General features: G+C 37.0%; 1 protein-coding gene across 1 annotated transcript in view; it reads right to left on the bottom strand.

Annotated features, from left to right (window-relative positions):
• The window catches only part of LOC134753946 (uncharacterized), a 96,809-nt gene that overhangs the window by 55,163 nt on the left and 29,010 nt on the right, over positions 1–12,636 (bottom strand). The window contains exon 2 of the mRNA XM_063689973.1: positions 9,448–9,483. The gene's annotated coding sequence lies outside the window, so the exon portion shown is untranslated. The remainder of the gene's footprint in view (positions 1–9,447; positions 9,484–12,636) is intronic.

Below are 12,636 nucleotides of genomic sequence, written 5' to 3'. Positions count from 1 at the left end.
CTATAAGTATGTTAGTATGGGCAATTAATGTTTGGTACACACAATTGCGATCACACCATTGCAGCGAGTGCGTTTTAAACGTCGAGCCGAGGCCGTATGTCACAGGCATCACGGCTCCACGGCAATAGCCACAATGAGCCGAACTTGACCGCGGTAACGGTACTGCGCGCGCGCACCGCGCCGCAGTACGTACACTACCTCCCACAGACACCGCATGACGCATTTACAAACACTCGCTTTACTAGTAATTTAAGACTACAAACGCATAGATGTTGTTGTTTATATTTATAGGAAACCTAGGCAAGTCAATTGACGGTTGAGCTCTCAGCTCTCACACTGAATTAATATGGAGCGCCAATATGTCGTGGCCGCGAGTCTTATGCCATATGTATATTTAAAGTAGGAGAGTGATCTGTGGCGCAAAACAATGCTCGGCTCGAGCATACGAACGGCAGGTTACTCGGCTGACCCAATTATCTTCACAAGTGGGCCATATGTTTTCGAACGCGTGAGAAATTTTGCGTTGTACTACCACATACTTTCACATTACTGAGGATTTAAAGAGTAGATGAGAATTGTAATTTAGTTTTTTGGCCGTAGGTAAAAGCTATCTACCTGTTAAGAAATAGATTAGGCTCCCAAGGTTGCGATCTCAATATTTACAGAATTACCTCTATACACGGTGTTTTTTTTAAGTCCTTTAATTTCAAGGATGCATTCCTGAGCTTAAACTAAGTAACTTTGTCAAAGAAACCGGTATTCTAATTTACTCCATTTTGGAGATAATTAATTAATTAATTTGGATGATTTATTTTTATCTGATAAGGCCCCTACGAGCGTTTACACTTGCCTTAGGGCCTATTTATTTACATATTGATTAGTGTTTGGTATGAGTTTGCTCCCTGGTGCACCGGACGCCGGCGCCGCTTTTACCTCGTCCGTGTGCGCTGCGCGGAGTAAATCCTCATCGGTGATCTGCGCTGCGCTCCACCGGTTTGCGCAGGCCTTGGACTATATGCATTTGTTCCATATTTTTATATATATACGCACACACACTACGTATTTTGTTTCTTTATTTTAAATCAGTTAATATTAAATCCAATAGCATATTCCAAAACAAGACAACCGTAACGTAACGCTTTTTTAAAGGAAATAAAAAAAAATTACACTTACTACTGTCGAAACATTTCGACTGAAGTGTTGCAGGATCCCCTGATAGTAAAACCGTCTGCGACGTCCAGGTGAGTCTGTGTTTATGCTATTTAAAATACCAAGTACCCCACAGTATTATATTGCATACACACGCACCAAGCCTAAGACATTTGTCGTTAGTGTTTCAAATTTTTATCTGCAGTCATTTAATAAATGAGCCCTGACTGGCTATCACAACGCCGCTTTACGGCAGTGCCCCTGCATTCTTCTCGTGAACTGTATAATTAAATGCATTTATTCGTTTCTTCGGGATGGTGTGGTTATCTAGAAACCCCGGTCAGAATGCAGCCGGCAGAGCGGTCTCGGCGACCACTTGTGGCGTGGCGCAAGTGCATTGCTCTAATGCGGCTATACATTTTATAGCAAACTCGCCTATATATTATAACTTATAGCCGGATTTCGGATTTAGGGATAAAATATTAACTGACAAGTCACGTCAGCTTATTTTTTAGACGTGTCAACTTCATGATGTCGAAATACCCACTCTTTGTAGCTATTAACTAAATACAAATTGTGCCGATTAATCACTGTATTGTCCGATCTTCAATAATGTTTAATACATTGCATGTGACACATTGGGGAGTGCCGATCTGGCAATTTTCTCTTCTTTGAATAATGTTTTCTGACGATTTGTCAATGTAGGCAAGGCTACGTTAAATATTTTATACTTTTCATCACACTTCCTGAGTAAGCGTACTATTTCACGCATGTGCAGCGGGAGCTAAAGTACATTTTACTCCCACGGGAGTTATAGCTTTTTTTAAATATGTCTTTAACTCATACTAACCAAGTACCTAGTAGTAGTAGTAGGTTCTATAGTATAAAATGAGTTTTACTTTTAAAATACTAACGTCTATAATTTAATTGTTTTGTTTGTGTTTAAAAATATTTCATTTGATTAATTTAATATCCGTTTAAAATATTTTTACACAATTTTCAATCAATGTCTGAAATATCTCTAATGTTTAGTTTTTGTGTGAAACTCCGGGGGTAAAAATATTGCAAAATTTTTCTTACCCCTCGTTGCACAATGTACTATTATCTTTAACGCCATTTGTTTTTAGCTTGATCCAAGCAGTGATGAATGCACCACGAGTTCGTTAACAGCCGCCTTGGACTTGTGCGGGACAGTCGTGAACCGGGCACAGATACATCGATACAAGCGCCGGAGGAAACCTAGCCTTTGTGAGACTAGCCGCGAATTCCTATTGGTTTGCGCCGCGGAGTCGACCGCTCCATCGAACCAACAGATAACATTGAGGGCCCGTAGACAGAACTAAATCCAGATTTCAGAGTTTGATTGTCTATTGACACTGATTATATTCAGAATAATTCAGATCTGATGTTTATGGTCACGGGAAACTGTCAGATCGAACGGATTCCTTGACCAACATTTGGATCGGAATTTATTCAGAACCGTACACACCAGACCTGTATTTGTGAGAACCTGTAGACAGTTTAGACAATCAGGCTCTGAATTTTGATGTATCCGTGGGCGATTTTCTGAAGGACCATCGCCGAGCATAAATTATTTCGTGATTTTGACACATTACAAAATGCGCTGTGCAAGATGCACCTGTGCGATGACAACATGCCTACTCAATAGTGAGCAAAATATTTTGTTCTTATTGGTTCTTAAATTGGCGACGACCCTTCTTCGAACGGAGAAAATTCGTATTAATTCGATTAGCCATTCGACTGGAATAGCAATTGAATAACACCTCTGCCTACGCAAAAAAGCCCACCAGTTTTGCATAGCCTCTCCGAGTTTAATACTTTGATTACTAATGAAATCGTTTTAAATCGCAACTCGTAGAGCCGGATATCTAGACTCTCATTAAGCTTGTTTTTATTGCGTTAATCTCGTGTTTCCTCGGTTTACTTAACCAAGTTTAGCAGGTTTAGTTAACATTCCGTTGGCCCCGATTAGTATTTAACCGATTACTATACCTGTTTTGCATTCAAACAGTACTTTCAAGTACAAATAAACGTATTTGAAAACCGGCGGGTGTACCCTAAAGATAAATGACCCCCAATAAATGAATGTTTGGCTTTAAAATCGAAATAATTAAATCCTGACGTCATCATCATAACTTAAGAGCTTTGCTCTTGTCGGTGGAGTAATTGCCAATCCTTTCTTTCCTGAGCCACTTTTGATTAGCTCGTACGATGCATTCTCTTTTACTTGGCTCAGATTCACAAATCCTGACGTAGGAACTTGCACAAAACCATTTTATACTATTTGATTTGTTCCCTAGTTGTACTTAACCATTTTATACTATTTGATTTGTTCCCTAGTTGTACTCAACCATTTTATTCTATTTGATTGGTTCTCTAGTTGTACTAAACCATTTTTTACTATTTATTTTTTAACTATATATTTATACTGGTATTAAGTGTAGGACTAGATTTAATAGTTCATAGTTAAGGCACATTTATTCTTATTTAAATACTGATAAATAATTAGAGGGTTCGGAGTAGTTCGATCTAAATTCAATTACCTATATGCTGAATTATATAAAAAAATAAAAACTATTGGAAACAAAATTCTAAAGTTGGGCGAGTAGCTTACCTAATCGTTAATTTATTGGTGACAGTTATTCGACTTATAGTTAATTAGTAATTACGTAACCGCGAAGCTCTTGTTGCTAGTCACCCCCCAATGAACCAAGACAAGATTAGTCAGTAAAGTTTCACTTATTGCGTGCAATGCTGTGCTAGGACAGGAACAAACGATTATAATTAAAAACCGGCCAAGTGCGAGTCAGACACACGCCCCTAAAGTTCCGTAATCACACACATCAAAGGTCAGAAACTTGAATTTGACAAGAGCATTTTTAGGGTTCCGTACCAAAAACGACTCTGTCCGTCTGTCTGTCACATTGCTAAATATCTCGAGAACTACTTAAGCTATCGATTTGAAATTTGGAATACATAGTTATGAACAATGCTAACCTAGCTTGGAAGTGTATTTTTTTTAATTATTTTTATTAATTATGGAAAATACCCAATCTAAAGAGGGGGCAAAATTTCTAACTATAGTTGTCAGGTCAAGTGGGATATCGTTTGAAAGAGCTCAAATTGAACATTACAAAGTATTTTTTTATTTTTTTTCGTAGTGAAATTATGAAATTTTATTAGAAGCGCTGGTGGCCTAACGGTAAGAGCGTGCGACTTTCAATCCGGAGGTCGCGGGTTCAAACCCCCGGCTCGTACCAATGAGTTTTTCGGAACTTATGTACGAAATATCATTTGATATTTATACCAGTCGCTTTTCGGTGAAGGAAAACATCGTGAGGAAACCGGACTAATCCTAACAAGGCCTAGTTTCCCCCTCTGGGTTGGAAGGTCAGATGGCAATCGCTTTCGTAAAAACTAGTGCCTACGTCAATTCTTAGGATTAGTTGTCAAGAGGACCCCAGGCTCCCATGAGCCGTGGCAAAATGCCGGGATAACGCGAGGAAGATGATGAGTGAAATTATGAAATTTTTACATAATAATAACTATCATAAATATTACAGGATAAATATATTCACACTTGTATCTAGAAAACTTTTTATTAATTATCAAAAAACATGTTCAATTTCAATACTTTATTGATAAAATAAAATTTTACATGTCAGGTTTACAATACTTAATGCTGAGGCTTATAATATTGATATGATTTAAGTACATTATGGACAGACAAGGCTGAGCCGACGAACCAGTGTTTATCTTTGTTTTATGAATAAATATAAGTATATCATATATTTTAGTTTTATCTACTTGGTACAGTGTTGGGTCTCCAAAAATTTAACTAACTAATTTAATTTGCAATTTAAACCCCTTTGCGGGTATTAATTATAATTGAACTTTCTATGAGATTACACTATAAATAACCTTCTTTCAAATAATTCAAAAAAAATTAAAATCGGTTCACATGATAAAGAATTATCCCTGAAAAACCAACATACATACAGGTCGCGCAAATTAGTTAGCCAATTTGTCGATAGATGACGCTGTAAGCAATTATGCTTAGCGATTACAATTGTGCTTCTGGTCAAGTCTTTCGTCATTATTATAGTTACATGAGAAAATTTTAAATTTGTACCGAACCCTCGGTGCGCGAGTTAAACGAACTCGCACTTGACCGTTTTTTTATTATTGATATAGTCTTATGTAATGCAAGGTACTAACCAGGTTTATTTGAAACGCTTTCAATGGGCTATTAAGCAACTTAACGAAAAAGACAAATCGCCAAACGGAAAAAATATACGTCATTAAAGAGTTCCGTTATGGTCTTCATAATGCTTGGTTTGTTGATAAAAACACAATAATCACTATATCTATGCCTATAAGATCTGAAGAGTTCTTTCAATTCCTAATGGATCCCATCATCAGAACTAAATACTTTTAAACAAAAAAAACTTCAAATCGGTTCAGAAATGACGGAGTTTTGAGGACACAAGCATACATACCAAAACTACCAAAAATACGATTGAATTGAAACCTTCTTTTTTGAAGTCGGTTAAAAAGCAAATAAGTTCTATCGTCATTAGGTAAAGATTTTTTTACTAATACGTTTTCTATTAGACTCCTTTTTAAAGGAATGGCCAGAGACTGCACAGGATCGGGAAGACTGGAAAAAGCAAGGGGAAAAATTTGCCCAGCAGTGGAACAATATGGGCTCCCAATAATAATAACGTTATATTGTAAACCAACTCCGGTATAATCGTTATAGTCCTTTTCAAGACTAGTACGTAATGATGCCTTTATGTGTCGATAATAATAGACCGCGAGCCAGGCGCAAATTTCGTCAGTCATCGCCTCCCGGACGAAAACTCGTACAGCGGTTAACGGCTATGTATGATGAACCCTCGTGAACGTCACCTGCCGCTCCGTTCGTGGGTTGAGGAATGGCAGCCACCGAAACGCGATACAACAGGCTGACGATTTGTTTTATTAACAATAGCATCTAAACTATCATCTGACAAAGTCCCAAACAAGAGGCAATGACGCCGATGACTGAAAAGATTTTTTTTTACATGTTCATGTGACCAGCTAACGGTCTTTCCACAGCGATACATTCGGCTGACGATTTTGTTTATTCACAATAGCATCTAAACTATCATCTGACAAAGTTTCAAGCGGGAGGCGATGACTAAATTATTTTTATAGAATATATTTGCTACCATAGCTCAACCCGCCAACGAAGTGGCAGCTGACGTTCACGAGGGTTCATCATACATAGCCGTTAACCACTATACGAGTTTTCGCCCGGGAGGAGATTGGTCATGTAAATCTGTTCCTGGCCCGCGGTCTATAAACGCTAACGCGTTAGCCTGCGGGTAACACAATTATAGTTATTATTGAACTGCATTCAGCCTGACAATAAATACTAGCAACTGGGACAGATTAGACGTATAAAGATATGTACCTAGGTAAAGTAATTATACTCCCTTCGGAATTTGTATGCAATTGAACAGGTAATTTATGCAGTTTTGAAATTCTTTTTTTATAGAACGGATGCCTACGTGACGTTGCTGTAGTTCCCTTACTGCTGCAATGCTACACGGAGCGTTTAAAGTTATTTTATCTTAAAATAAAAATCATACTCTTTTTTAGAGTTCCGTACCCAAAGGGTAAAAACGGGACCCTATTACTAAGACTCCGCTGTCCATCCGTCTGTCTGCCACCAGGCTGTATCTCATGAACCGTGATAGCTAGACAGTTGAAATTTTCACAGATGATGTATTTCTGTTGCCGCTACAACAACAAATACTAAAAAGAACAGAACTCTCGGTGGGCGAGTCCGACTCGCACTTGTCCGGTTTTTTTCTGGCTTATTATATAGAGATGCGTTCTATGGACATATCATTTTGAAATGAAATGAATGATTTTGAAATTATAATAGCTTTCAAGCTACAATAATATTATTCTAAATCAAAACAACATCTGAAATTAATGTCGCTTAACTGAAAATTACCCAAAAATGGGCCCAGAAGACATCTTGAAAAAAACTTGAAGTGTGGTTAATAAAAATTCTACTAACTTGTCATATCAGAGTTACTGGAATAATGGTTAAAGTAACAGGCATTTAAGTACCTACATAATTATTTTTTTATTGTGATTCGATTATTCCATATAGTAAAATATGCCTAAAATTTACTCCAGAATTCGAAATTTAATTTAAACGTTTAAAATTATTTTATTGAGATACGTATATTTAAGCTCGTGATATAGATTTCATATAGGTACATATAAAAACTATTGGAGCACAATTACCCAGTGGGGAGCAAAGTATGCACCCATAACCCTCGGTGCGAGTTTGATTTGGACTTTGACTGATTTACTTACTTAAAAGCCTTACGTAAATTAATTCGTTTTGTAATAACCGTGGCTCTCCCCAGTATAAAAAAAGGATAAGTGCGAGTCGGTGTATAGAGCCAACAGAAGTACATCATCTGTGAAAATTTCACCGTTCATGAGATACAGCCTGGTGACAGACAGACGGACAGTGGTCTTAGTAATAGGGTCCCGTTTTTACCCTTTGGGTACGGAACCCTAAAAAAGACTTAATCCTAAAATTTAAATCTATGGAAGGCTCTTAACACAATCTAGTCGAAAGAGCTTCTAAAAGTGTTCTAAAACCTGCATAGCGACATCAAAAGACTGACAACATAAACTCGATAACTGTTAAAAGCTTTATAATGAAACCGTCGATTACATGTCCATAATAGCTCGAATGAGTAGTTTACGAGTATTTCGCTCTCATTATTCTGAGTGCATTTTACAAGCAGTTCAATGTCAATATCGACGTTTGCCATTATACTGCATTAGACGGACAATTGTCAGTAAACACTTCATCGGAATCGATAGTTAGTTACATTAGCTGAATAGCTCGCACCGTCGCACCCGCGGCAGGACAACCACCGTGCCGTGCTGCCGTGCTGCCGTGCTGCCGTGTTGCCGTGTTGCCGTGTTGCCGTGTTGCCGTGTTGCCGTGTTGCCGTGTTGCCGTGTTGCCGTGTTGCCGTGTTGCCGTGCCGTGCCGACCAGTGACTCACATGTTGTTCGTTATACAACTCTATAGGTACTTATTATTACAACTTTCGATCCGTGTAAAATTATTTAGTGTAAATAAAACATATTTCAGCCCCGGTCTTACTACCTGCTTATTTAAATTACCTATTGTGTTTTTTTCTATAAGTACCTAGTCATATCTCTATCATTGAAGCCTTCAATAAGTAGACTGATTTTTTGTTATTTTTGTGTTTTTGTTGTGTGTGTGTTTGTGTGATTGAGTACGAATACCTTTTAATGCGGCGAATACGAATATTCGTATTCGTTGCATCCACGTTGCGTCACTAATCACTACATAGTATAAAACAAAGTTGCTTTCCGCTGTCTGTATGTCTGCCCCTGTGTATGTAGATTTTTAAAACTACGCAACGGATTTTGATGCGGTTTTTTAAATAGAGTGATTCAAGAGGAAGGTTTATATGTATAATTTGTAAAGGTTTTGTGTAAATCAGTTGAACTACCCGTGCGAAGCCGGGGCGGGTCGCTAGTTATTTATATCTCAAAATGGAGGAAATTTATTTATAATCCCAGTTTTTCCTTGCAAAAAAATGTAATAGATTAAAGTAACGTAAATGGCAAACCAGTGCATTCATGCCGTCATATATTGAAAGACATGCAATGCAATCACGTCGGTAAGTCGAACGCGAGACAAAAAGCGGCACCGGACCGAGTTCAGTCGCATCCCACGGACTATTGTTGCCATGTGTACCACCGTGTCAGGTAGCTCTCTAACACTTTTGTGCTATGTGCATGACTGCAGCGCCTCCTGACCATGAGCCACTATAGTTATTTTCTTTCATAGGAACTGATGCCTAAAATTTGGGCTCACAAAAGTTCTCAATTTCTCATTTTTAGCATGTGCTGCCATTGCTTTTAGTTTCCCTGTCGTCCTGGTACCTACTGCTGATCGAGTCGAATCATAGTACATATATACCTAATATACCTATAATAGTATCACTAACGAACAAACCCAGTCCCCAGTCGGAATTAAAAATTCACGCTACGTTTAAACATGTTGCATCCAGTAAGTTAAGCAGAAGCAATATATTGTTTTTGTATGTATGTATGTATATTGCCTCCCAGTATTTATTTCCCTCTCAGTATAAAATAATCATGACCCAACATACCTCAGTTAAATCTACAATAACCAGACACTAAATGGTAAATAATCACCTGTGTAGAATTGGTTCTCTCTCTGGTTCTTATTTCCTGCAACAATAATGAACAATACATTAATACTCGTAAAAGGAACACAACAAGGAGACTTAGATTACAAAAGTTAATAGCCTTCCGCTTAAACTAAATTTACAGTGAGCATATACTAGTAATTGGTGAGAAATTCCACATGACACTGCTTTCTACTGTTCTAGATAAAATCGTTACAGCAAAATGTCCGTGACGTGAAGTGCTAACCATTGTTGGGCGTGCCCGTGCCAACACCAACCACAGCATTTTTGCTTCTATATGGTTTTCTGGGGTTCGAAGTGCTAATATTTAGGACTTGGTCTGGATTGTTTAACATAAAGGATTAACTAACAGTTATTTATAATGTACTTATTTTCATTGATCTTGGTACTTTTAACGACCGGCGATTATCAGGTTTTTGAATTACAAATGGAAAAATTGGTATTAAAAACAACACCCATAAATTTATTTAAACAATATCCCCGACATCGTTTCTAGTAGGTACTATTCACTGAGGCAAACACAGCAAACAAGAGACTCGCTAACAATAAAACTTTTAATGTGCAGCCATAAATAAACTAAGTAATAAAACATTGAATTAACGTATGGTTGTAACTAATCTTCTTTCGCCATTATAACTAGCTTAAAGATAAAATGGATCAGATACCAATCATTGCTACCAGGAGCTGGATGGATTCCATTAACGGCTCTCACGAACAAACTACCTACGTACAACCGCCACATTTCTCCCCTCGGGGGATATTTTCCAGAATGTATATTGATTGATATACGCACAGTTAGGTACGTCTAAATTGTCTAATCTAAAGCAAACACATAACTTAATATGGGTCTAACTATATTCGATAATTTAAATAATAAAATTAATAACGCCAGGTAATAAGAACTATAGAGAATTTAAAAAGTACTAAGTTACCGGGTGAAAAAATAATGAACTAACGGCTAAACTCTGGAAAGCTCTTCGATATAAGTGGAGCTGATGCTCCCCAATATTACAGTTCGCCCCGAGCTGCTCTGTGAGGAAACCAGTGGGCGATGGAGTCATCACATCAATTCTACGCCTTAATATAATATTACTGGTAGGAATTTCTGAGTTTCTAATAGGGATGTATCGACTATCCGGTCACATTTGTAGTTGGCGATTATAGTATGAATTATCTCAGGTGTTTTTTTTGGCTCAGGCCCTAATCTGTTATATTATCTCCAAAGAAGAGACCAACCCGTTCCCTGAATGAGCTGTCACATAAATTTGAACCTTACGGCTTTGAACGTGCTGTAGACCGCTCTTAAAAGAAACAAAGGCTTTTATTTAACAGATTAGGGTCCGAACCCGAAAATATCATCTGTGATAATAGGATTCATACTATAGTCGGCCGGGTCGGAAAAGGCCGATTAGTCGGCTTATTATTTGTTACAAAAACAGGACGTAAACGTAATAAACAGCCAATATTTAGCATAATATGTGGTTTACCTATTTTACTCAAATACCCACCTATTTAAGGTGTATCATACTCGTACTACAACTATTGTTCATATTATCATATTAAATTCATGTATATCGTCGCAGTCCGTATACTTCATATTTCGATTATTTTGTAGTTGGTTACAATTACAATCGTAATATTACAGAGGGTAATTTTTATATTTATTTCTATTATTTGAAGAATTTGCCAGGACTGGGTCCCTTTGTTTGACATAATTATTGAAAGTCATAATGTAATGATTGTCATATTATCATTAGTCATAATTCTGAAACCGTTAACTTTTCAGGATTTTCCTCAGGTTATCCTATAGATAGGTTAGGTTAGGTTTGTTTTATGGCAATCCTGAAAAGTTATGCGTTTCTGAGAAAAACCAATTTATGACTAATGATAATATGACAATCATTACATTATGACTTTCAATAATTATGTCAAACAATAGAGACCCTGCTAGGACCTCACAAAACATGGGTTTCTAAAGAAAAGTCTATGCTTAAAGTGTAGCGCTAAATCTGGATTCAGCAAGTATTTTCTCTAAGAATATGTATTCTTTCCGCAAAAGTGTCGTAGACTTTTTGAGTAGGTTTTAATTGGCTTTAATGTTACCTTACATCATATTGTCATAGAGAACTTAGATTCCGAGTAAGATGCAAATTTCTTCAAGCTTGTACACATATTTATTCCAAGATAGTGGCGGTTCCTCGAGGTCCGCACATGTCAAATAGTGTGTGGTGTAGTGGTACCAAATTTCAAGACTGTTCTAGAGATTTCGAGGTTAGTCCTAATCCGATTGTGCTATTAAATAAAGTTAGGAATATCGTCGTAGTTCTCTCGACAATTTTATCTGCTAAAAATTATGGAAATATGCGCCTACGAAATGCCGATGTAAAAATTTGTCACATCTCCGAAATTGAACAAAATTGTAAATTTAATTTAGCATGTCAGTCAAAGAGTTTCAATTTATTGCGCTGTTATACAGTACATTGTGGTTTTAACACGTTATCTGTTCGTCGAGTGAGTGCCAACCGCAGCATCCGCTTAATTTCCATCGTTTAATTAAACTATGATAACGGTTAAGTAGGAAAGCTAACCCTACATTTTGCATCGCGTAAGGTGCAGCGGGGCAACTAATCGAAATATCTACCATGTTTTACATTATTAACTACTGTGTCATAAATGTCCAGACAGCGGAAAAGCTTGTTCATTAATTTTACATAACTATCCAATGCTCTCTGATCTACGCGGCTACAAAATTACTTGTGTGCACGTGCGAGTTAGCTCTTCAAATATTGTATAAAAATAATGGTGTCTAATATGTCTTTTGTTTTTATAAGTTTTTCCAAGGTGAGTCGCAAATTTATAGCCTATTTTATGTTTGTATGTTTCTTAATAATAATGTAGTTTATGTTTTAATTATGTTTTGGCGGTAGTTTGTTTTAATTAGGTCTTTATTGATGTAAATACCTCAAAAAGTCAAAAGTCGAAAGCATTTATTTCCTCACCTCATTTGAAAATATAGACCCAGTAAATGAATATATTTTTATTTTCTTACGCGACAAATTTTACATTAAATTATGTATACTGTGCTAGAGTAATATAAGTTTTTTTTATCGCATATAAAAAGAGATAAAGATGTATAAACCTGTAGGACACATTATCGACTGATTTTTAATAGACA

Source organism: Cydia strobilella, chromosome Z (assembly GCF_947568885.1).
Source record: "Cydia strobilella chromosome Z, ilCydStro3.1, whole genome shotgun sequence".
NCBI classification, from domain to species: domain Eukaryota; kingdom Metazoa; phylum Arthropoda; class Insecta; order Lepidoptera; family Tortricidae; genus Cydia; species Cydia strobilella.
The sequence above is the reverse complement of the archived record's forward strand: the minus strand, read 5'-3'. Positions and strand labels throughout refer to the sequence as shown.